The sequence below is a fragment of the Lasioglossum baleicum genome, chromosome 3 (assembly GCF_051020765.1).
Source record: "Lasioglossum baleicum chromosome 3, iyLasBale1, whole genome shotgun sequence".
In the NCBI taxonomy this organism is placed as follows: Eukaryota; Metazoa; Arthropoda; class Insecta; order Hymenoptera; family Halictidae; genus Lasioglossum; species Lasioglossum baleicum.
Window position 1 is genome coordinate 6,401,842 of NC_134931.1, and position 26,441 is coordinate 6,428,282.

The 26,441-nt window shown below is 41.8% G+C and overlaps 1 protein-coding gene across 4 annotated transcripts in view; it reads right to left on the bottom strand.

Annotated features, from left to right (window-relative positions):
- The window catches only part of Scgdelta (sarcoglycan delta), a 287,276-nt gene that overhangs the window by 104,685 nt on the left and 156,150 nt on the right, over positions 1–26,441 (bottom strand). Inside the window, exon 1 of one of the 4 annotated variants that reach the window (XM_076420931.1) lies at positions 2,075–2,553. The exons of the other annotated variants lie outside the window; for them this stretch is intronic. The gene's annotated coding sequence lies outside the window, so the exon portion shown is untranslated. Of the gene's footprint in view, positions 1–2,074; positions 2,554–26,441 lie in introns of those variants that run through there. 4 annotated transcript variants of the gene reach the window in all.

The window sequence follows — 26,441 nt, forward strand, 5'->3', positions numbered from 1 at the left end:
GGAAATCGCGCAATAAATCGTTTTCCGGAGTCGTTGACGGCATCGGCTGGCAATAAGGCTGCTGAAGAAAACCCACGATATAAATTTCCCCCGTCTATTCGCGAGCAATATTTCGGGGAATATCGAATTTGTAGTTAACCGGTCGCCGTGTAAACGGCGTGGACGAAGAAAAGCAACAAATAAAATCTGGGAAAATACTGTAAGGGAAAATAACGAGAATTTATGCCGATTAAGCTGTTTAGAAAGGTCTAAATTAATATGAACGAATTTTACCCATCTAATCTACCCAACTAGCCTGTGACAACATTATTCATCACATGGTTAACGAATGGATTTTTAGTATTGTGACTCTGATAATTTTATTACTTACTGTAGAGACATACATAACTTAGAAACAACAAATTTACTTGTGAGTTGGGAAAAAATCTTTACCGGTCTGTGGCTCTAATGATTTCATAAATAGACTGCGGATCTTCCTGCAAAATAAAAATCGTCTGCATCGATTGCAAGAAGTAGAAATTAAATTGAATGTTATTTCTTCCCTTAATGATTTCAATACAGGAGAAATCATATTTGACATCTTCAATTTCTTAAATTTTCCATCAATTTTGAATTTCATGTAATCAATTTTTCTATAACACAGTTGGGCAAAAATTTAATCAACGATTGACGAATAAATTTCTACTTGAATCGTTAATCGCAATTAACAATTACTCCTACTTTAGTCGTTCATTGCGGTTAACGATTACATTCTCCTCAATTGTAATCGTCAATCGGCTAATTGATTAATGATTAACTGCTGAAATTTCGAAATGAAATACGGAATCAAAATTGCATGCATACATACTGAAAAAAATAGAAACTGAGTTTTTGTTGAGATATTTTTCTGTCAATTCTCCGTCTTCACTCTCTGTCTCTCTCCCTCCTTATTACAATTTATGGATAGACCGTGTGGCGATTAACTTCAACAATTGATTCAATCAGTCTCCGATTTTTCGACGATTTCTTTTTTCAATCAACGATTGACGATTAATTTCATCAATCGATTGAATCAATCGTCCATTTTTCAATGATTACCCTTTTTAATCGTACACTTCAATCAATCAATCATAGTTAAAATTTTAATTCATTAATATGTAAACACTGTGGAAACGCAAATTAGAATAAAATAATTTACTGTCCACCATTTTGTTGGATGGTAAAAAATCAACTGTTCATTTGTAAGAAACAAAGATGGTGTAATATGCAGAGTGTTCTCTAGCAAGCGATTCTTCGTTAGCAGAAACGAAGCGTTGTGCGATTCGGGGTCCGCGAAACCAAACAGAGCGACCCGTGTTATCGACGATGTAATTACATTTCCGATCGCGCCAGTTATTAGCGGAATGATACAATTATCTCCGGAAGCGATTAGTGGGTTTGGATGAACGCGTCGTTTCTCTCTTTTGCTTTGTTTGAATGGAATTTACGCGGCGGGTATCGGGTGACCGGTCAGATCGACCTTTTCCGGACACGAACTGCTCCTGTTCACAGTCGATACGGAACTTACGCTTCGAAAATTCGAGCGGTCGCGTTTTCTAAATCGCGCTAACGACGTGGATCGGTGTAACGCGGGCCAGTATTAATCGCTATGGAAATTTCTCCGATCCTGGGCCACAATGGGGTGGACGGTGGCTAGCTTGTCCTGGATGCTGGGTGTCGCATCGCAGACAATAATAATTGTTTCGATTCATACGGAAATTGAATAGCGTCCGCGGGTATTATCAAAGGATTGTTCGGGGCGCTAGTTACGCGTCGTTATTACGAGTTCAATCTTTTCGCTAATTGGCAAACGTGCGAGGGTGGACCGGCCGAACTGGCTCGACTAGTGTCAGCCATTGTTCAGGCCGACTCGCGCTTACACGCCGGATAAAGAAAAGAGGAAATGTCAGCCGCCGCCGCGGACGACGAAGGCCACGGCAACGAGAGAGCGAACGATAGCTAGTATTGACAATCCCGGAGTCGGGTCGAGCCGAGCCGATTCCTAGCTATTATCCTCGTTCTCGTAACTCGTACCACCTGCAGCGCAAACATTTACCTTGTAATCCGACCGGAGCGCGTGGTAACTTTCATCCCTGGATAGAATCACCACTCAGTCACCGTAAATTCCACCCGCACCCTCCACGATCCCACCGATCCTTGTATGCGAGGGGAACGAGCTCCTTCGGTGCCCTCACTCAATTTGTCCTTATTTTCTTCTCGTCGACTTTCACTCGGCTCGAGTTAAGCGTTTCCGCCCCGCTCTCGCACGACTTTCACTCGATTGTGCCCGAGCCAAGTTACGCTTGGCGCGGCCCGACCCGACCCGGCCCGGCCCGGCCCGGTCCACACCGACTAGTATCTCTTGGCACGAGACTCGCTATCGTTCCTCCTCTCCTTTCCTTTCCTTTCCTTTCCTGTCTCTCTATCGCTCTTTCTCTCTGCCCTCTTGACGCACATAGCCACGCTACGGGAATGAGGAAGAACAAAGGAAGTAGTGGAGGTAGCGGACAAAAGATGAAGAAGTCGACGAACCAAGAGGGAAACGACGCCGAGGTCGCCTACTTGCTACTGAAATACGCAGTGGGGCTAAATGACGAGACACGTCTGAAGTTCGCGGGAATTTCTGTAGCGGTAGACCAACGCGCGCTACTGAAGAAGCTTGGAAATAGCAGTGGAGATTTTCGCTATAGCCATAGAGTCTGATGCACAATCAGCTTTTCTAATTACACTCGGTGTCCCAGTGGGGTAAGTCGCGAAGTAATGGCACACTTGTTTAAAAAAACATCGGGATATCGTAAATTTAATCGGTATCTACAATAAGAATATATATATATATATATATATATATATGCAAATGTAAATGCACGTTACAATTGTACTATTACAATAAAATGGAAAAATAATTATGTAATACTTTTCACACAAACAAAGATAAGTTTGTTTATTTGAGGTGCAGAATTGTGAAACTACGTTATGTATGTGCCGAACTACACCAACTATGAGTATATGAACCCCATTTTCTGCTTGACAAGTCTGTTTTCCACTACATTTTGCATCACAGTTGTCAACGTTTCGAGTCCCAGAGCACAAATTTTTTAGTATTTTACTTGGTATACTCGGTCTTACAAATATCCCCACAGGATAAAGTTAGAATTTGATCAGTTGAAAACGAAGGCTTATGAAGTGACTTCAAAAAATATACAATTAGAACCTTCCATAGAAAGAATTTGACAACTTGGGATGACAACTTTAATATATGTGTGTGTATGTACAAATGAGAAAATAATTTATGAATCACCCTGTATTTGCACCAAGAACGTATGCATGTTGGGAACATATATTTTTGAGACAGTCTACTGGTATATCTTCCTTGGCAAATATTGTTTAAGCGCAACATACTTCAGTATTTGAATACTGCTCCTTAATAACTACTGCTCTCCTTCTTTTCTCATGATGTCTTGTACGTTTACTTATTCTTTCCTTTGCAGTAGCGTACAAATATCTCCGATCTAAAGTATAATAGAAACTTTATATTGCAAGAGTGATGTCTAAAAAATTTATTACAAAACGCAAAAAAATGTTATAATTTGTTTGAAATGCGTGATGCTTTTTATTATGCAAAATATATTATTAGTTTATGCCGTAATTGAACATTGTGAGAATTATAGAACTTCTGACAGATCATAATATTTTTTTCAAAAGCGTACCTGGAGGCTGTAGCACTAAATGAAATGAATTAAAAACGCACTAGTTAATTAAGGTGTACATTCTTTCGCCTTTAAAGTAAACACCTCTGACGCCACGGTTTTCTTTCCCCGTTGCGGGGCTTCAATAATCCAAGTTGCTCTTGATGCGCTTGTTGCGGCGATAAAGCAGCAACACACATAAAGGAATAATAAGTTCCTGCTCATTCAGAATTCTCTTATTTATATCAACTACTGTACTCGAAATATCCTAGAACGTATTCGTAGAGGCTTGTCGCAACGTGTTATGACTTTGTGTCGCGAATCCGGGTTTATAAGAAGCCAGGGAGTAGACACTCTATATGACAGAGCCAAACGGCCAAAGAAGAAGAGTCACGCTGAAGTGGCGTTGCGTTTACGAGTGAATCCGGAACAGGCAAAGCTCTGAAGAATTCCAGAGATCCTTGGGACGGAGTTAAACAGGTGGAAACCCCGCGTGTCTGCCTTTCCCGTCTATCTGCTCAACCTACAAGTATTTTCACTCGGGATACATTCAACCTTGTCTCATATGCAGCAAGACAATCGTCCGGCGGGCATTGACTGGCCTGAAATTCGCGAGTGCCCCCAAGGGACCAGAAAAAATTGAATTTTCTTGGGAATCACGGCCACCAGTGTCGACGATTTACCGCCAGTTTTGAGTAAATTCTGTCATGCACAGATGACTAACATAGAAGACACGCAAAAAGGTGAATTTCAATAATTGTGCTGTACTAGTAGAACGTTTAGAAATCATCGTTTATATAATGATCCAAAACATTTTATTCGAAGTTAAAAGCTGTCCCAGTAAAAAGGTTGAAAAATCATTTTCCATATACCATTTACGTTCGGAAACCCAGTGTGTTTTATGAAATTGTTCGACCATGAAGCGGCACCGCATACAATCTGCCGCTCGTTCGGCGAACAACGAAAAATCGCTTTGGAGAGGAGAAAATGACGTAGCGAAGGGATTCCGCAAAAAAGTAGATTGAAAATCGGGACGGGATAATGCGAATTGTACACGGTGGAGGTTTGGTAGTCCATCGAACGGTAGCGTTGTAAGCGCGGGCTTAGAGTGGATGCGGAATCAGCCTAATCACCCGGAAGTGTCGCCACTGTTCACCGCTAATCCGATCGCAGATGTTTCTCTCTCCATTCAACCCTCCGCCGCGCCGTTCTCTTCGCCCTTACTTCTCTCTCTGCTAGCCGTATCTGTCCGTTACCTCGCTACCTTGCTACTATTCGTCCCTGTTGCTCCGTCCGTTTGTTCGTTCGTCCTCCGGTCTCTCTGCCCCACGCTTCCCGTCTCTATCAACCATCGTTCCGACCGCAGTGTTTGTTTGCGGCTGCGTTAGCGAATCCTAATCGCGGTTGGCCCGTTTTCACCCTAAATCTGCCACTGCGTGAGACCGGACCGCTTGAATCGAATAAAACGCGAACCGCTCGACGAACTGTTTAATCTTCCCGCTTCGTTATCGATGCCAACGAGGCCTCCGAGCGATGCTATCCGCCAGGTTCAACGCTGTCAGTCGTTCTACTGACTGACAGTGACGCGAAGGAACACATTGGCTTCGCGGCAGCGATTATTTTGTCGCGTCAGACCGACCCGTGAAATTGTTGACAGTAAGCTGGTCAACAAAATCGATGCTGGAACAAAGAGTCTGCACTTCGGTAAATGAAGGCAGAAAACAATGAAAAAATTATACAAATCTCTGCCCACGCGAATAATTTACGTGACAAAACGAGGGTCTAGAAAATATTGAATATTAAACAAAACTGGTAAATTCACACACACATTTGAAAGACTCATTTGGTCCCGTTTATCTTGAAGGTTTGCATTTTTCTAGACAACATTTTAGTTTCACCAACCAAAACACATAAACAAACGCAGTGTAAAACGATGTATGTATAAGAAATTTCATTTATGTTATCTACTAAATAATAGTGATAAAAATTAGATTTTACGATGGTCACCAAAATGACTCGTGTCCAGCTCGATAGACAATTTGTAGCAGTGTGCGGCGGTAGAATCGTTGTGTTTCCCTTTTTTTTTATTTTAGAAGCAGTAAAATGTATACGCCTGTCGGTTATTTTTATTTATAGTGCAATGACTTTGCCACGAGAAAAGAACTTTGCTACATGAAAAGAAACGACTAGCTTAACGAGCGAATATACCGATCTATTAATCACTGATTTTAATGAAACATTATAGGCGTGAGTACCACCTCCGAAACTGGGAGACTGGTTGCGGTAGAGAACTTCTGTAAAATACCTTATGTAATTTGTTTCGTAAAAATTCCGTTGTTTCCGTTGTTCTTTCCTAATCATTTTTCCTGTTAAATGTTAATGCATTTTCTTGAATATTTGTTTATAAAAACTATACATCCGAGTACAAACTACGGACAAATCAGAATCTAAATTTTCACATTATGAAAAGAGGTATGTTTGAACTTCTGTCGCTCAATGTGCGAAATATAATACTTGAGCCGTTCTTTCTTCTTCAATGCGAAATGAGGTATGTCGATAAATGATACAGTGTTCCGCGATTGTTGTGAGAACCTCGTGGGGGTGGGGGGGACTAGGGGACTACGTTTTTTTACGTGTGTGTGTGCCGAACATAGATTTCTTGGATAACTTTTCCCAGTGTAAACGACGATTCTGGGTAAACAACGGTGCTAAGCGGGAAATTGTTGTATTTTACTAAAGCTATTCCATACCTGAGAATGATACATCAAGTATCATAAAACTCCAATTTAAACACCCTAATACTTTCATTTCTTTCAACCGCCCAAGGGGGAACCTCCTAGTAGTGGGGATAAGATAGTCACATCATCCGCATACCCGAAAGTCACATCAATCGCGGGAACACTGTACTTAGTGTTTCCTATATGTATTTGCGAACGAATCTCTCAGATTTTGATATTTGAGAACGACGTATCTCTGGAAGTTTTTGCGTCGCATAAATTTCTGCAGAATGTCAGACGTTGGATGACAAATATTGTTCATGGTTAACGTCGCTCGGACAAAATTATCCTGCGACGCGGTGGTAATCATCGCGGAAAAGGCTTCGTCAGACGTCTGCTCGCACACGATGAGCTTTCGAACGCTCCAAAGAGGAAAGTCCCGGCGGAAAAAATATGCAAGAGACGAAAAAAAGCAGGGCAGAGAGAGAGAGAGAGAGAGAGACGGATGGGGGAACGAAGAAATTGAAGGAAAATCCAGCGGTACACGGGGCGGAGAGAATAGGAGAGAAGGATCTCTCTCGCACGAAGAAGCTGGAGGAAAATATTTTTGAAGCGAAGAACGCCCGCTCGCCGGTAAGAGAACCACTCTAATTAGCTTGGTATACGGGGTGGCTTTTTGTTTAATTAACACGCTCGTAGTTAACTACCCTTGTACCATGCAACGGGTCCCTCCCCCGCCTCAATCCTTCCAGCCTTCCTAGTCCCTTCTTTTTTTCACTTGGTCCCCTCCTGGTCTTGTTCGGTGTGTATGTGCGCGAGTGTGCGAGCATTTTTTATGGTTTTTTTCCTCCGCTCTCTTTGCTTTTCGCTCAGACCGTTTTCCCTTCGTTTACCCGCGATACATTCGATAGGTGTTTGTTTGCTTAAAATCCGCGCTCAAGGGTGTCAGATTTACAAGGGTATGTGTTCAGGGAATGGCGGGAGTAGAAAAAAGGTGGAGGCGCGCGAGACGCGCGTCTTTGTAACGATTTTTTTAGCAGCATCACCTGTCGCGCAGCAACTCGCTTTTAATATCCTCGCACAATGAGAATCGGTTTGATTTCGTCTATTTTTTCCGATTCTGCCAACCTCCCTCTCTATCACTCCCTCTCTTTCTCCCATCTACTTTTTTCCTACGTTTTATTATCGTTTTACCGGAACCAGACGATATCGCGTGTACCATGGCTTTGCTACGGCACGGCGAGCATCGAGTTACCTTATACCCCAAGCGATGTCTACCTCGCGATTCTCCCTGTGTGCCGCGTTTCACTGATGAATAAAAGAAACCTTGATCCGGTGTCACGTTGTTCGCCCACCTCCCCACCCCCGGCAACCGAATGGACGCGTGGAACACAGCCCAGTCAGACGCCTGTGCGTTGAAACACTCGTAATTATCCGATCGCCGTTGCAAGGAAGTCCAGGATGTAGCGCAATGACGAATTAGGGAGCACGGGCCGGGATCGACAACGGTAATTCGCCGTGATTCATCATCTGTTACCCGTGGAGTTTCCCGTGAAATCACTCGACTTACTCGGAAATCGATTACACGAGTTCGGAATCTTGTCATTCGACGCGATGCTGCAGCAGAGTGAATCTTATTGTTGCATTAGCGTTGCATTGATCATAACGACAAATAAATTCGCTCGTATCTTCCGTGTCTTTCAATTGATGCAGCTAATTTTTATTCGACATCAAAATCCTCACTCTAGTTATGTACGCATTGTATATACGCATGTATGAACATTCCTGTTCCCGGGAACCACCTCGCTGCTCTGCTAGTACTTCGACCTCCGATGATTACCTCAGATTTCTCTAAGAGGGCACCTACGGTTTTTAAACCGGAGTTGAGGAAGCCATTCAAGGGCGACTGTTTGTACAAATCATTTGAAGTAGAATTCTGTTTGATGTGGCTCTTGGCAGATGAAAGATCCCTACATGTCTTCATGCCTCCATGTTCTTACCTTTTATGCCGTGAGTCCACACAAAAGTTTAGAAAACCACCGGTTTCTGAGCGTGGTCCCGATCCGTGGGAGTCGTATAAATGTTCGTAGACGCGCAACCGGGTGGAATAAAAACAGTTTCATGCATTAATTCGAGGAAGAACGAGGCCGGGGAGGGAGTCTAAACTAGAGAAGATGCCGTGTTCCGTTCCGTTCCGTTCCGTTCCGTACGGGTCTGGAAACGAGGGACCACGATTCGGTTCTGTCTGGTCCATACGTAGGTGGACGTTAGGTGCAGGTGGCGCCGCGTATTTATAGTCGCTTCGTGACTCCTCTTCCTCTTTGCCAAACAACACTCCTGGTCCTCTCGCTTTTCCAGTTCTCTATCTTTCTCTCACTGTCCCATCGCTGCTCTCTTCACTCCGCCAGGAATCACGTTGCTGCAAAGATGCAGATGCTCACAAAAGTGCTAATACAGGGTGTACCAAAAATCTTATATTTTGTTGAAAATGGTGATTCCCAAGATCGTGTGAAATAACATTTTCCTTCACGAGAATGTTCTCCGCGGCTTCGTTAAGGAGTTATTAACGAAAAAAGAGAACCAATCAGAGCGCGACGACAGGTCCAACTGAAAGTGGCTTTGGCATTGGCCGAATCGTAATGCGTCTGCTGTAGCCACGCTCTGATTAGTCCGCGTTATTATTTAATAACTCTGTAACGAAGCCGCGGAGGGTTTGTAAAAAAAAATATTCGTAAGGGAAAAGGTTAGTTCAAACGACCTTAGGAATCACTCTTCTCAACAAAATAAAAAATTTTTAGGACACCCTGTATTAGCATTTTTTTAAAAGAACAAATCAAATGAATTAATCGGAAAATGTTGTGTATCTTTTTATTATATTGCACTTTTATAGTGTTGCTCAAATTTTCAAAGCCCTTTACTTCAAAGTGGACATGATATCTAACCTCTATTTAGTGACATGAAAAATTCCAATTCGATTTTATTTTATATACGTATATCTGTACATATTAACATAAATTTATAGAAGTTTTGAGAATATGTTCTGAAATAACTGTCGAAGCACTAACTAGTCTCGGGTCTCTTGCATTTCGCGATCCACCGCAATTACCATTGTTCGATAAAGCTACACTCGAGAAGACGAGACACAAAGCCCCGAAGTAATGTCAGACGTAACCTGGCTAGGCACAGTGAGAGTCTCTTTCGGTGAAATTTCTAGTCAACGCCGTCCGAGGAGTTGCCGTGACGCCGTGAAACGTACCGCAAAAGAACTTTGACGAGATCGGCATAGCTCCAGCAGTCGCGCACGCTAATCCTAGCATGCAGTAAGTAGCGCGGCTTGGTACTCTTAACGAGCACTAGGTATTTACCCGTTTCGAAGAGGTCTGCGGAGCAGGGGACTAAAAGCAGTCATTCGGTCAACACTTTTACACCGACTCGGTTCCACAGCATCAGATAACGCTCGGTGAACAGGGGCGCAGTCACTTTCAGCCGGGGTTGAAACCGCCCCCGTTGCACACCGCCGCAAAACGGTTAAAGTGTTGTCCAAACTCGGCGAAACTCGTTTGCTCGGCACCCGGTGCTATCTACTAGCCGGGATCTTCCCTCTGTCCCGACGCGACGCGACGCTCAGCATCGCGCCCCTTGTCCCTCGTCCCTTTGCCCGGTCGACCGGTACTCTCCTCGAGCAACCGAGAGACACCACCGCGCGTCTTTTCACTTTGTTTCGATCTTGGCCCTTTAAGTGTTATCCCGTTCCTTCCATCTGATCTTTGACTCGTCCTAGCAGGCTACACACGAGCAAGCCGACTCCAATCCGCGGGAAAATGGTTCGCACTCGCTGCGCTGGCAGCTCGCTAACCGCTGACTATGTTTGGTTAGGCGCCTACGCACCCCTCGCCGACTGCTCATTTCTATTGGTGGAAAGCGTGTACGAATGTTTCGAAGTTATTTCGATGGTAATGGATGAATCGGCAACTTCCTCTTCCGAGAGGATCCTACCCCAAAGAGAAAAACTAAAGCACAATTGGTTCGGGCCGGGGAATCGAACTTTTAGTTGGCCCGTGGACCTCGTTAAGGTGAGATATGCGCTCGGACGCATTTAGAGTCCAGTACTAACTGACTTGTTTGTCAATTACACAGAAAACGGTACACCTCACCGATTTTTATAACATTTCAACAACTTTTCGTTCTACATGTTACCGACGCTCGGCCTTAGTTTTTTAGGTATTCGAAAAAAAAACTGAGAGAATGACTATGCCGAACTTTCCCTTTTCTCAATGACAGAATTCATCCTTTAGGGCGGGGCAGGGGCTACACCCCTCTCCCTGCACTTCCCGCAGAAGAAATCGCACCCAGACCTAACCGAGAACGAGAACTAACCAAAATTCACATTAAAAAACTATACAAACCTAACTCTCAATGGGATAACAACCTAGAAACGGAATTCCTCACCGACTTCGATAAGCTCCGGATATCTTATCTGGGGTGCGATTCTAAACAACTTTCCTGTATACTGTCCGTCCAACAAGAGATGACAGTTACCCATACAGTACACACTTGCCCCGTGTAGTAATATTTACGGGGCAAAAGTGTCTTAGTGTTTTTCTCAATAAATTTTAAAAATACAATAATAACGGTTTACTTAACGTAAACCTACATCAATATTTGTTGTACTTACCTAAAATAACAACACAGAATATATTAATAACTTGTAAACTATTGCACGTTTAGGGTAACCTCAAAGTTGTACGTATACCTCGCACGTGACTGTTTGGCATTGGTTGATTTAAGCGAGTAAAACACCTTTATTCTTGGGCGACATCTTTGTAGAATAGTTCATGCTAACTTATACTACATTAATAAATAAAAGCTGGAGAAATTTCGTTCATATTATAATAAAACAAACAGACAAACAAACAAACAAGAAAGCGAGCTAATAAAAACGTGGTAAAATAACCAATTAACGGACTTGGCCCGTAGACGGACTGACCCCACTCCACCTTATGCCATTTTGCCGCCACTCGATTATACAGGCAATTAGTTTGGTGAAATGGCAAATATTCGTTTGTCAGCTGCACAATCAATGTGAAAAAACTTTATACTGGCGAAACGGCCAATAATATGTTTGTTTTTCTATAAGCGATTTCCAAATATTGTGTTGCGTTTGCTGCATCTGACGGACGGGTGCCAGCTACAGAGAAGGTCTGCACGCAAACGCGGTGCATTCGTCGCATACAGCCAATACCATGCAATATTTGAAAAAAAAATTATTATCCTATGCACCAGTATAAATATGATTGTATATGTAAGCAATCGTGTTTTTAGTATTTTTATATTCTTAAAATGAAGGCTTTTCATGATACTAATTATTGTGTAGTTTGGGAACTTAGTGTAGAAATTTTTTTATATAATACCTAAAATATGATGTATACTTTAACATTTCAATAGCACATCATCAATAGTACAAAATAAGTTTATACATACGGTAATAATATTGAATCTAATTTACTAAAACAATATTTGAACAAGTGATATTTAAAATGACATATTTACATCGAGTGTCGATATGTTGATGTTTAATCCGTTTCACTTCGGAAGATGCATCCGAGGATTTACGATGGAAATTTCTGTATATTTTAGGAAAATCGACTAACGATACCATTAGTTTGCCCTGGACGGAACATCAGGGGAAATAAAAGCAATTGCACGGGCTTATGCGTAACGTTCGAATAAATTTGTTTTTTATATGTAAAGGACATAATTCTTCGCATCCGGCTGAAAGTAGGACAGGGAGGCTATATTTACTCTGGGATGCGGAGTAACAAGGTATGTATGTATTTGTAAACCGTGCATAGAAAGCGAGGTATAATGCAGCGTCTCACACGCGACGGTGGAACCAGCGAACGCTGGAAAGGGCTAAAGCATACTTGACTCTAAGCTGGCAGTGACGACGATTTATCTTAGACGTATCCCGTATAGAGTGTCACGATCCCTTTTAAGTAGCGCACGGGTTGAGCCATTAAAAGGCAATGATCGATGATTCGCCGTGGTAGTGTTACATGTACGCTATCCATTATACGTTCTGGCAGTATATACATATATCCCGGGGCTCATTCACCGTTCCATAAGCGTGGAAATAGCTGTGACAAACGTTTTGAATCAGCGCGTTGCGGCGCCGCGCCGCCGTGCCGTGCCGTGCCATTTTCAAAATGGTATTCATCGTAAATCTAAAATCTCGGATGGGGCGTTTATGAAGCAGCACACTGGCAACTAGTTTGCGTAGAACGTTTTTTTTCTATCGGAATGCTTCGTTCTTTTCAGCATGGCTCAAGCAAAGCGAGCGAAAGAAAATTCTGAAGAAAATGAAGGAAGAAGCAGCGAGCTATTGCGAACCAATCGCTCGGAAAAAGGACGCCCGCTACTATTAAAAACTGAGTCGCGGAGTGAATGCCCGCAGAGTCTATGCGTAATAGCCGTATTGGTCCCCTTTCGAGGGGGGTACATCCAACCGGGTCGTTAAAGGGCAATGATCGACGATTCACCGCAACGCTACCGGTCCCACGAGGCTACTTCGCGCTGAATTTACAATCAATGCACTTTCACGGGCCATAGCCAAGCCGAGAACGGATTGCCCGGCAATTCTGCCGACACGCGCTCTCCGATCGCGACACCGATGGTAATTGAATGAGATCGAAGATCCCTAATCTCGTTCCAGTTGCTCCGATACGGCCATACATTTTTCGCACCGGTCCATAGCACCAGTCCGGGCGACCGATCTAGCAGTTTCTTTGGTAAAAAATGACTGGTCTCATATCGGCATTTAATGCATCTATATACATTACTTTCGAAATGTTTAGCAATACGGGAATGTCGATATTAATGTAATTTTATAAAAATCATAATTAGAACAAGCATTTAAATATGAACATTTTGTGAATATGATTTTCGATCAAAAAGTGAGTCATTTTCTTTTGTAAACCCTGCCGAACGTATCTAATATCTCTAAACAATTTTTTTATGAAGAGCATTCTTGTACCTTGAAAATGAATACCCCAAATTTATAATTACAGTTCGTCATTCGTTAAATAAGTAATAGACTAATAAAAGTTGTCGAAGTTCCTTTTGACATGGAATATCTTTTGAATTCCAAATAGTTCCACATTTCTGCAAATTGTATTTGTCATAATTTAATTAATCTGTATTAAAATGCAGCGAAGAAAATAGTTATTAAGTGAGGAAGAGGCATCGATCAATTCTTATAATTGATTAAATTAAAAGATGAATTCGAGCTGTATTATATGTATAGCGAAAGACCCTACAAATATTCGTCCATAAACCATAATTGCCAATTAGTCAACGCGGTCTCGAAGATTCCTGAACCTCTGGAATCCGGCCGATAATCCATAGAAGCAATGGATTTTAAGGCCGCGATTCAGTGTCGATAACGGCTGAACAAAGTTCCAGCTCCGATAGTCGTAACACATCTATTTCCTAAGACCAACGGATATCGAGTCCTTTGTTGTCGCGGAGTAATGATCAAGATAATATCCCGATAATAACCAGTAACCTTTGTATCGGACCTGTGAGCGTAGGATCGCTCTCGTAGAACACATCATCGACATAGAGTGATGTAGGAGGCTTGAAGCTTTTGTGGGGGTTGCGGAGACTGGGAGCTACGAGCCTTATGATCAAGCCCACGTCACAGTGGTATTCCTCTAATACCTTTTGACGTTATTCTGTATTGAAAAGTCGCACAATCGGACTATCTGCGCATCCATTGTATACTCGTATACTGCAATACAGTGTACGATAATATGCTGGAACACCTTACATTTCTGCAGTCTTCGAAATGAATAACAGGAAGTGCCCTTAAGGAGATATAGAAAAATTCCGTAAACGTAAAAACTGTTTTTTATCCTCTTAGCAGTTTTAACAAGTCCTGAACGTCATCGTTCATTGATATCCATTACTTTCAAAATGTTCGAAATCGTTGCTTCCTTTTTTATTACAACTACATTATGTAAAAAATATTATCTAAAATCAGAATTAATCGTTTCAGAAAATAAGAACTTTTCGTACAGTAAATTTTCACGATGATATTTTAATGATCATTATAAAAATGTGAAAATTATGTGTTTCAGTTTCACCCACTAGGTCCTTTTCTGTAATAAATGTTGTCACATTTTTTGTCGCATATTTTGCTATTGAAAAATGAAGTGAATATCCTTTAAAAATAATTTCTTAAAAATTGGACGAAACGATTTAAGTTTTCATTTTTTTTTGAGTCCAATGTCGTTTGGTCCAATTTTGAGAAAGTTGTTTTTGAAGGATATCCACTTAATTCTGTCCCCGATTTTATATTTCATGTTGAGGAGATAAAAGTCACAAAGTTTCAGATCAATTGTTCTACAAATGGCAAGATAACATCATCCGTTGCGTGAGAAAGTGTGTCAAATTGGCACGAGGGACGGATGAGGGTTAGAAGGTTAATGAATTGTGCGATCGAATCAACCATCCGCATCTCAGACAGCGCGAGACAAATAGCAGTTCCATATACATAAATGAAAACAATTTGGCCTAGCAGGCGGCGACAGTATCGGTGCAAATATAATTTCATTCGTGTGAGAGCAGCTGCGTAAGTGGGTTTGAGAGTCGCGTTTCAACCTCCGGAGGCAGTTCTCGTCGCCATGAAAGAATTAGAGGAAACGGGCGCGGAGAAGAAGAAACAAGGAAAAAACCCTGTGGAGAATAGACAAATAATGAAAGAAAAAAGAAAGCAGGCATGGAGTGGGTGGGCGTTGGTAAAAGGGGGTAGAAGGGTGAGCAGAGGGAGGAGAGCAGAGCAGCCGAGTAGGGCCGACTGGAAAAGCAACAGGTGCCGACGTCTAGATAGCAAGCACCCCGGCGCTGCTTTCCACCCCCTATCCTCCGTGGCGCTTATGCCATTTCTCTCCCTTTCCATCGAGCTTCCCGGCTCTCTCTTTCCCGTTCCAGCGTCGCGTCTACCCTCGAACAGATCCCGGCGAGATAGCAAAAATGTTTAATGGGGTGAACTCGCCGGAAAATACCAGGCGACCCGCGTCTCCTTGTAACACCGTGCCTGAAAGTGTCGTTTCCCTCGATCAGTTTCGCATTAACAACTCGAGCCTGCTTATCGATGGCCTTTTTGTATTTAGCGAGCTTCCGAGGAAAGCGTTGAGAAACGTCGGCAGCTTTCGCGTCGTTCTCGTCTCGAATTCCAAGACCGGAAGTGGAACACTTCCTCGAGATGTACGCCGGACACTGAGGTAATTCAAAGTTTGCAGGCTGCGCGTGGCACACTAGCACAGAGGAAAGTCGAGGCCTCCTTGATTCCTAAACGGGAAATGAGACTGGAACGCTGGCAGTCGTAAGGGAAATTATTTTGGTTGGGTCTGCGTTAGGTTTCTCAGGGGAGGGGTGCAGAGGATGAGGTTTTGCCCTAAAACACGTGTTCAGTCAATTAAAAAGGACAACATATTTCAAGGTTATATAAAAAAGCGGTAAGGCGTACCCTTTTCTGGATAATTACCACTTGTTTTTGCTGTCTAGATAGCAAATGAACGTTGACCAATTTCAGCAGTGTCTCAATATGTGCATAATCTTTGAGGTACAGTATCGGTGAAATAATACGAATTAAACGATAAACATGTTATATTTCTCATGATTTTCTTTATGAAATTCGTTCGAATATATATTCGTGACATTTTTCCGATTAAAATGTTACCAAACATAACTGAAAGTTTATACTCCCGGTTTTCTACTTGGCCGTTATTCATTTTACTATGCCATTTTGCCGCCACTCGATTATACAGGCAATTAGTTTGGTGAAATGGCAAATATTCGTTTGTCAACTGCACAAACAATGTGAAAAGACTTTATACGGGCGAAACGGCCAATAATTTGTTTGTTTTTCTGTAAGCGATTTCCAAATAATGTATTGCGTTTGCTGCATGTGATGGATGGGTGGCAGCTACAGAGGAGGTCTGCACGCAAACGACCCGCGTCTCCTTGTAACTTGTAACACCGTGCCTGAAAGTGTTGTTTCCCTCGAACAGTTTCGCATTAACAACTCGAGCCTGCATATCGATGGCCTTTTTGTATTTAGCGGGCTTCCGAGGGAAGCGTTGAGCGACGTCGGCAGCTTTCGCGTCGTTCTCGTCTCGAATTCCACAACCGGAAGTGGAACACTTCCTCGAGATGTACGCCGGACACTGAGGTAATTCGAGGTCTGCAGGCTGCGCGTGGCAAACTAGCACCGAGGAAAGCCGAGGCCCCCTTGATCCCCAAACGGGAAATGAGACTGGAACGCTGGCAGTCGTAAGGGAAATTATTCTGTACGCACGGATCTCGGGCGTCTCGATGCGGAAAATTGACTTCTTCAACAAACCTGTCTCTCCGTGTTGCCGCTGCCAACCATACGTACATTGTCATTCCGTTCCTCGAGGAGTACGGTTTCGGTCCGATTTAGAATTCTTATTAACCCTTAGCAGTCGAAGGGTGACTCAGAGAGTCACCACTAAAAATTGCTGTACCATTATTGACAATATTGTTTACATTATTAAATATGTTCGTATCTAATAAATTATTACACATTTAAGTATCGTATGAGGTATAATATATCAATTTCATATCCATAAAATGAAGAAAATCATATACGATGGAATTGTTCTAGGTCGGAAGAAATGATTAATTCTCAAGGTCAAATAGCTCCGACTGCAAAGGGTTCAACAGTTAATAATTAGAGACGTGCATTTTCTTAGCGACCACAAGTTTGAGAAATGAAATTATCCTCTGGAGATTTATACGGTAAGTAAGAATGTAGTTTAACCCTTCATTTTTCGGATATGCTGACGCTTTCCAGTTTTTGGATGCAGCTATCAAATGCTTAAAACCGCACACACACACACACACACACACACAGAACGAAATATAATTAATTCACATTGTTTGAAAACTGAACAAATTTTCGAGTCTGTAAGTCTCCCAACTAGACAAACTTATCAACACTAATCGGTCGTTAGTTCCTCAAGGCTTACGATTTTGTTCCCATTTCTTCATGCTGACAATAAAGCTGCATCTTGCATACGTTCTCAAATGATATAGTTGTATCATGTTCTGCGTACAACAATGTGTTAACTGGAGGTAGATCTTATGCTTGAGCCGGTTTTAACGAATAGAGAGCTACGAGTGAAGCTACGCCAACAAAGATTTAGATATATGTATACATATGTGATGAAGTCGTTTCTGAAGTGACGCCATAAATACCACTGCACTTTCTTTAGTTTTTATATCTCAAGCTGTTCAGCTGCGTCGTTACCTGGATCGTGAGCCACAAAGAAAGCTCTTACTCGCGAAAGCCTTACTTGGGTATGCCAGCCTTTTAAGAAGTGAGCTGTAAAACTAAGAAATGTCAGATCGACATCGTGATCGTGAAGATTCAATTTCCGCCCGCCAGGTTCACCTTGCCTCTACGAAAATGACTAGAAAATAGGATTGTTCTCCTGTCCATGTGAATCAAACAGATTACAGGAGTTGACATACACGGTGGTTCACCAGATATTACCACCTCGACTTGTGTCATTATGCTTGGATGGAGATTAAAGGATTCAAGAGATTCGCACGCTGGTGTTATTAGCTTTTTTGTAGGAGGATCCGTCAAGGTTTTGCGAATTTTCATTTTTCAATGGAACCGTCTCTTCCTTTACGCACCAAAAAAAAAAGTGTTAAACTATGTATGTATGTCGAAAAATGATCAGTCTTGAAACTATAATATTTCTTGCTGCGAATATTAATAATGACGTAAATCATAGTGGTAATATCTGGTGGGGCACCCGGTATATGGAACGATCGAGATTGAGAATTCTTTCTGCATTTGACATTATTGTTTGCGTTTAACAAATTGTTAGGATCCCGGAGTACGAGCCTCAACAACAACAGGCGGGAAGTAATTACATGTATGCTTCTCCCGCTTTGCCCCTTTTCATCGGCACGAATATTATATAGAAAATACAGATACGCCGCGGGTAATTCATTTTAATTAAAACAACCGCGATTTCGAAATTTATGTTCGACGATTTCGCGGATTTAATGACTGTTTCGAATTCCGGGCCGGATCGTGCAAAAACTTATAAAATCCCGTGTTTGGTCGCGAATTGAAACGTCGGGGATACGTACATTTATATCTACAATTAACAATTCTGTACTGGAAACCAGCTGTATTCAAACCGCATCCGTAATTATTCTCCCTCCGTCCGAGAAATTCTGCAACTAGTTGCACACTCAGGAGGTTAAGCAAGTAGCTGAACGAGATGTTTTACGTGTATAAATTCTGCATTATTGCTGAAATCGTGCTGCAGCGAATGCACAAGTTTAACAATGTTATAATCATACTGCACCCCATGGATCTGAGGCATCTCACGGCGCGGCGCGGCGTCGCAAATCTATATATATATATATATATATATATATATATATATATATATATATATATATATATGTATTTTTTTCACTCGGCAATGACAAATTAAAAAATCACCGATTAGTATCAGTCACAAAATTTTGATCTAGGCCTAATAGATTTGGAGATATTCAATAAAATGGATTTTTCCACCCCAAATTTGAGGGCTATTTTCACTCCCATAATATGAACGTTGGCAGCTATAAAAAAGCAGATGTCAAATATTTTTTTGAGTTATATACCATGCAAAAATTCTATAAAAATCGGCGTGTTGCGATTGGGTAACCTCCCTTGTCAGTTTAGAACAATACAAACTATTTCACATATTACTATTACCTATTATATGAACAGCGTTATGCACAACTAAATAGTACGTGTAAGTCTGAAACCTCAGAATTAAATTGAAAATATTGATATTTTTGTTTTAGAATTTTCATGGATTTCTATCCTAATTTTTATAAATTCGTCATGTAGTTAGTGAAACTGCTAAAAGTTTAAATGGTACTCAACATAGTATATAATTAGTAGTAGTGAAAATTTATTGGCCACCAATTTCAATATTAAAATTTGTTTCGTGCATTTATAGAAGTAGCTGATTTATATGCCAGTAGAACACAATTTACACACGGAAGCTGTAACAGAAACGAAACGCGTTCCAAACGTTTTCTTCCTTTTTGTTTAGTATCTACCGATTCTCGGAGTTTATATTTGAAGAATTTCAAATTTGTAAATGTGATGTAGCCAGTACTGTCCTCGGACACTTATGCTTACACACACAAAACCGCAATTCTTTTTGCACCAACCTAATAAAATAGACCGTTAACTATTTACTCTATTCGAAACGACTATTTCAAATTTATTTTTATATTTTTAGGCAGCCCCGGATGTAGCTCGACGGGGAGGGTTTCGCAGTTGTGTGTTTCGATTCATAGTTCGAAGCTCTTGACTTTAACATTAGTTGGGGGTGGCTAGGATCTTTCAGCGTAGTCGAAGCTCGCCGTGTGGCTTACATTTTAAACAACCGACAAGAACCGCGCGTTAGTAACTCACGGCATTCCGTATTAATACGATCTCGCGTGCCGACTCGCGAGCCGAGTGTTACGACTTCTTGGGCGCGATTAAACCCTCTTTCAAGCCCTGTCTCGACACGACCGTAAATACTCCGCTTCTAATTCAACAGGTACGTTCCCCCGTTTAATCATTAAAACCTGGAGCACTTGCTGGTTTAGATTCTATCAGGTCATCCCATAAGTTCGCACAGCCGAGTATTTATTGATTTCACTAGGTTGTGGTCGTTGATACCAGCCCCTGATACCAGGCGCAGAAAGCTTGAATGATACAGCAAATGGTGGTACAATTAATTTTGTTCAGACTTTTCCTACCGAATACAAATTAAAGAACCCCATGTACGGGGTGAGTCACCTAACGTTTGCACCTCAAATATCTTTGTTGTTTTTAAAGATACGTAAAATATTTTAAGGATAAACTTGAATAGCTCAATGGGGCTTACATGATACCATAAAAATATTTGGCTTCGTTACTTTTTTTAGAAATCTCAAGGTCACCTTTATTTTCCTCAAATGGGACCACCCCTTTTTAAACACCTACTATCATAATCCCTTTCATTAGGAATTCAGTGACTATAATTACTCTAGGTTAATCAAGGTCACAGACAAAAGAAACATATGATATTTAAAAAGATATCACCTCTGATGTATCTGTCAAAGTTCGACATTTCTTGCAAGCTCGTCGTCTATAAAAATTTATTGATGTAAGCGGCCATCATTTCGAACATTTATAAAATATGTATAGGTACTCTTCTCTCATATTTTAATTCTTATACTTTTCCTCCTCCTGCGACTCTGAGTGACTTTGAGTACTTATAGATACTGAATTATTAATGAATGGTACTATCATCGTGGGTGTTTAAAATGGGTAGTTTGTGTTAGGTATTTTGCTCTTATATTTTAAATATAATACGTTTCCTCTGTCTGTGACGTCAAATGAACTTGAGTAATTATAGCCACTGAATTCCTAATAAAAGGGCTATTATCGTAAATGTTTCAAAAGGGGTGGATACGTTCAAAGAAATGGAGGTGACTTCGAGATCTCTAAAAAAAATAGCATGAAAACAAATATTTTTATGGCATTATGTGAGGACCATTGAACCATTCAACTCTATCCTTAAGATATTGGTTACGTGACTCACCCTGTATAGTGGCGGACAAAAGAAGACAGTTCTCTAAATGTTGGTTAACGTTCATCTAATCTGCAGAACCCACCGAAAAAACATAAGCAAAATATAAAAAATGTTTGAGTAAATAAAAATAATTTTTTTCTTAATTTTAAGTAATTACGTGAATTTCTATGTTGTTCAGTTTCTGTATCTAATCAATTACGTTCATTCAATTGTATTAATTGTATAAACTGTAAGTTTGTACACACCAATTTCGAAAGTGTGCAGGAAAGCAAGAATATGGTAGACAAATTAAGAATCGATTTTTTCATCATGGACAGTTACTTTCACATAGTTACTACCATTTGTCGTGCTATTTTTTAGGTGAAACCTGCTATAAGGCGACTTGCACGAGTACTGGTCGGAAAAGATGAGCGTGCGCTTAGTCGACACGTGTACTCTTATAGTAGCATGTTGCCCTACCATCCACCGTGGAGTTTAAAACTCTAGAGAGTTCTAAAGAAACCTATATTAGATGAAATGTGCAGTAATAAATTAGCTTGCAGAAACACTAGAAAAAGTTCGTCGTTCACTCATAATCCGATTACACGTGAAATAAAATTTGTCTTATAAATATTTTAGGAATTATTTATTTCAACCCCCATTTTGGAGTAATACTTTTTTTATGGAGAATTTGGTACCTTCGCCGAATTCGAGAAAATATATTGGGCATTCCATTAAAAAAACTGAGGGTGACCCTCATATATCTCGATAAGAAAGAAAAACAACAAAAAGTAGATTGCGGCACTGCATGTCCCCCTGGAAACCATGCAACATTTGTTTGAAAAAAATGTATTCAAACAAAATTAACTTTATGTGAAGTTGTCATGTTACGAGACTCATCCTGTATGCTTTAATTGTCTGCATCATAAAAGAATCTGTTTTTTTTTAAATGTGCGAGTCTTGCTGGTTTATGACACTTTTGCACGAGTCTCTTGCAGTTGGATCGATCGTTTCGAATTCAATTGAGAATTGATCCATCTCATAGACTCGTCTTTTGTTTCATGGGCCACTTGGTGGTGGAACAGGCAGGAGACAGACTAATTTCGTTTCCGCAGGGAATCTTGACGTGGAAAAAGATATCACTGGCAAGGTGCGTTACGACATAGGCCGCTATGGAACGATCGCGTTCACTTCCTATGCTAATATCGGAGGCTCGACCGCTTTCATAAAGGCGTCGGTTGGTTTTCTCGTTCGCAAAATAAGATCGTGAGTTTACGAAGAAGACAGGGCCCGGCGTGGTTGTAACGGGGGCGGACAGGAGGGTACGGGGGGGACGTTCCTTCTGTGTTATGCTCGCGGCATCTGCCACCACCGTATCCGATATGCGATACTTTGTTTGCCCATCCTGACAGGCTTGTATACGCCAGACGCCTATATACCGGGGTGCAGCCTCCTCCTCACGGCGAGCTGCACGCATCCAGCCGGGCAAGTTCAACGAATAAATCAGAATACGCGAGAGAGAGCCGTCCATGGATTCCGATATTTTCCGGCCCGTGGAACCATTTCTACGCGAACTCTCCTAGCCCGTGTCTGAATCGTCAGCACGCTACTCCGCGCCACCGCGATTCCCCTACCAGAGATAAGTGGAAATCGGCCTGCCCCGGAATTTCTATTTCTGGTTTCACTTTGAGAACGCATTGATCTTTCATTGGGGGCAAATTGGTTTTTAAAGAGCTCCCGTTCATCGATTGATGATAGGACGCAATCCTTGATCAATGCTGAATCGTCGCTGACAGCGGTGTGGAAGAATTAGTGGAAGTGAAATGAAATTCGAGATATAATTGAGATAGAGTGGACGATCGATGGAAAATATTGAATACTAATTAAATTGCCAAGTTTGAATCGTGCTCGTCGTAGGATACCAATCAAGCTGTTACTATATTATGTAGGTACGTGGGTAGCAGCAGAGACTGAGAGATTGAATAACGATCATTAGAAAAGACAAGGATATGATTGTCTCGGCCTTGAAAAGATATGTCATCACTGGACTGCGGATCTTTATGCGTTTATGACACTAATGGGTATCCGTAATTTGAAACAGCAGAAGATTTAAAAAATCGAGGAGTGTCAATACATTACTCCCAACCTGCTCAAATGATTAAGGGAAGAAAGACATTCTTAAGTCACTTCTGTATCTTACAGTCAGTGCAGACAATTTCTATTTCGCATGAAGTGCACTTTCTAGGTAGTCATGTTTTATTCTCTTTTTCAGGAATGAATTTTCCAGATACTCTCCAAAAGAATTTTCCATTGGTGTACCGGAACGGAAGTTGGACGCGATAATTAAAAGTATTATGAACGAAATGACCATCGAGAAACCATAACACTACACTATTGCCTATTATGTTTCAGACGCAAAAGGACTTAATATCTCATCAACGAGTGTAGAACTGCATCCACGTTGGATGCTTTTGCTTCCACTGTGACACTGTGGAAACAAATTAATGGCACGTTGCAGACAATATTGATATGCATTCTCACGGGTTGAGGTTAAACAGGGTTCCACAGTTACCGGGAAAGTCTCGAGTGGTTCTAAATCAGACGATTCCAGACGATGTTACCGAATAAGAGAAAGCACGCCTCGGCAAATTGAAACAGGCACGTCGATCGATACGCGAATGTATTGGTCCATAGAATATGCGACGCGTGCATTGCTATATTTACGGTAAAAGAAACTAATAATAAATTTCACAGATGGACCACTAAAGCATTCGTACGCGGTCGAACTATTGAACCAGAAGAGGAACTCGGCAAGTATAATCAAATTTAGTTTCTGCGAGCCTTTGCTCGAACCTGTAGTCAACGTCGCGCATGTTTGCAATGTTCTTTGGGGGGTTGGCTTGTGTATAGGGAAACATAGATTTCAGAATATTCTATTCAAACATTCAAATATCCATCGTCGTCATTTAAATCAACTAAAATCAGTACATTATCTTAACCCTTTGCAATCGAGGGGTGACTCAGAGAGTCACCACTAAAAAAATTGCTGTACCATTATTCACAATATTATTTACATTATTAAATATGTTGGTATCTAATCGATTACTACACATTTAAGTATTTTACGAGGTAAAATATCGATTTCATATCCATAAAATGAAGAAAATCATATATGTACAATGGAATTATTCTAGGTCGGAAGAAATGATTAATTTTCAAGGTCAAATAGCTCCGACTGCAAAGGGTTAATAGCAAGCTTGTACTTATTAGCACTATTAGTGGACTTAGACAGAGTCGCGTGTTCACATAAGTTCGCTAGATAAACTTTCCAAGTAATTTTTCTCGGAAACGGAGCCATCGCTATTAATGACGTTAGTATGTTATCTTGAAACACAAGATTGTCAAAAGAATAACAGCGAGCGCCCAACCGGGTTCCAACGAATCTGTCGCGCTCCTGGTTCGTGCTCAGAAACTAATTCCGCGATTTCTGCGCGTTCTCGGTGGACGCGTCGTGCCATTGCGATTCACCTCCTCTCTCTGCTCGACGGACTTGAAAAATGATCCGGACGACGACGTGGTAGTCCGATGCAGACGCTAAGAGGTCGCTAATATAAATCGTTCATTGTTATCCAACGAGGCCGAGGGCAGTCGCCTTAAGAACCCTCGTCACGTTATTCGATACCTTTGGGCATTTCTTTTAAAACAGGACACGGCGCGGAAAGCGGCGTGGGAAGCGATAAAAGACACCCCGAGCGAGACGGAGCGGAGAGGAGGAAGAAGAAGAAGGAGATCGAGCGCGCGACAGAGAAATGGATAGAGTTAGGAAAAACGTGCCGTGCCGAAGAGCATCATGCGCAATCTTGTATGCAAATAGTGGCGAATTGGTGGTGGGAGAACAGTGGGAAGAGGGAGAGAGAAGAAGGGGTGTACCAGCAAGATGGAGGTGGTGGCACGAGAAAAATTTGTTCTCTTAAGATTTCTATATGCAAATCCCAGCCCGGGTTCGCCAGGTTCCATCGGCGCAGATTAGATTTGCATTCCGCATCTGCATTCATACGCCGCGCAGGCGGCGGCAGTGGTGTCGGCTCGTCGGTATGTAGTGTCTCTAGTTTTATTAATGATCCGTAAGTGTCGGCGGGAACGTTATCGTCGGGTGCGGGGCTGTGGTAAAGGAGAACGAGCCGTCCGCAACGGGAGACGCGGAGGCGCAAGCGAGAAGCATGGCTGCGCCAGCCAGCGCAATTACCATTAGTCCATTAGGATCCATAATTTCCCTAATCGGACTTCTCTATGCATTACACTGTTTACTTCAAACCGTACACACGCGATCCACGCGTACGTCTTACCGCAGCCCCGTTCTCTTCGTTTCCACCGAATGGATGGAGACGAAGTGACGCTAATTTCCGACGAAACGCTCGCGCGAGGGATCCCGCACACCACCACCCTCGATCTCTACGTCGTAGATCAAGGAAAACGGATCACTTGGATCCTTCTGTTCTACCGGAATTCGTGTTCCGCGGTTTCGACGAAGGTGCCACCAGTTTCACAAGACTGAGGCGCTTCGAGATTCGAAGTGCGCAATTGAAAATGGCCAGTATCACATAGTTCAACTTCGTTGGTTTACAGAGAGATCTAGGCAACAAATTATTGGCGCTATTTAGAAAATTGTATACTCACTTAGAAACCTTTTTGGGAAGTTATAAAATAATTAAATTAACCGTAAAATGAATGTTAATCTAATTAGTTAAGTAATTAGTTAGTCATTAATAATAATTTTATTTGAACACGAATTTAATTGGTAAGCTACAACAATATTACGTTTCAATATATTTTTGATCGAGATAACGAAATTTGGTGAGTTTCGTTAATATTGGTTTCTTTAAAACACCCGATACTCTATGAGCCATGGTACAGATCTAATTCCTCAAACTAGATAGATCGACAACAAATTCCCCGGTCCCATTTCTCGTCGTTCGATCGTCTGATGCGGAAAAGAACCGTTCGGTAACAAACGAGTGTTACCGGATACGGTTTTCGAAAACATCGGTAAAACAGTGTCGCCCGGGAATTATCCATTGGCAACCCGACCTGTATCGACTGGAATAAAGGCTCTCAGGCCATGAATTACGGCGTCAAGAAAGTGAAGCCGACTGAGGGACGGCTTCGAGCGAACGAGGGAACGAAACGGAAAAAGAACGAAACGTACGATGGATAATGCGATTCCACTTTCGCGGATAGAATCACGTGAAAAAGTTTTCCCTGTCGTTGCTAACTTTCGTTTCCACTGTGCCCTCTTCGCTCCTCCGCTCTCTGCCCGCTCCGCCCCTTCCAACAATTTCGTTCGCTTTCGTGAGAGAAGGGTCAAC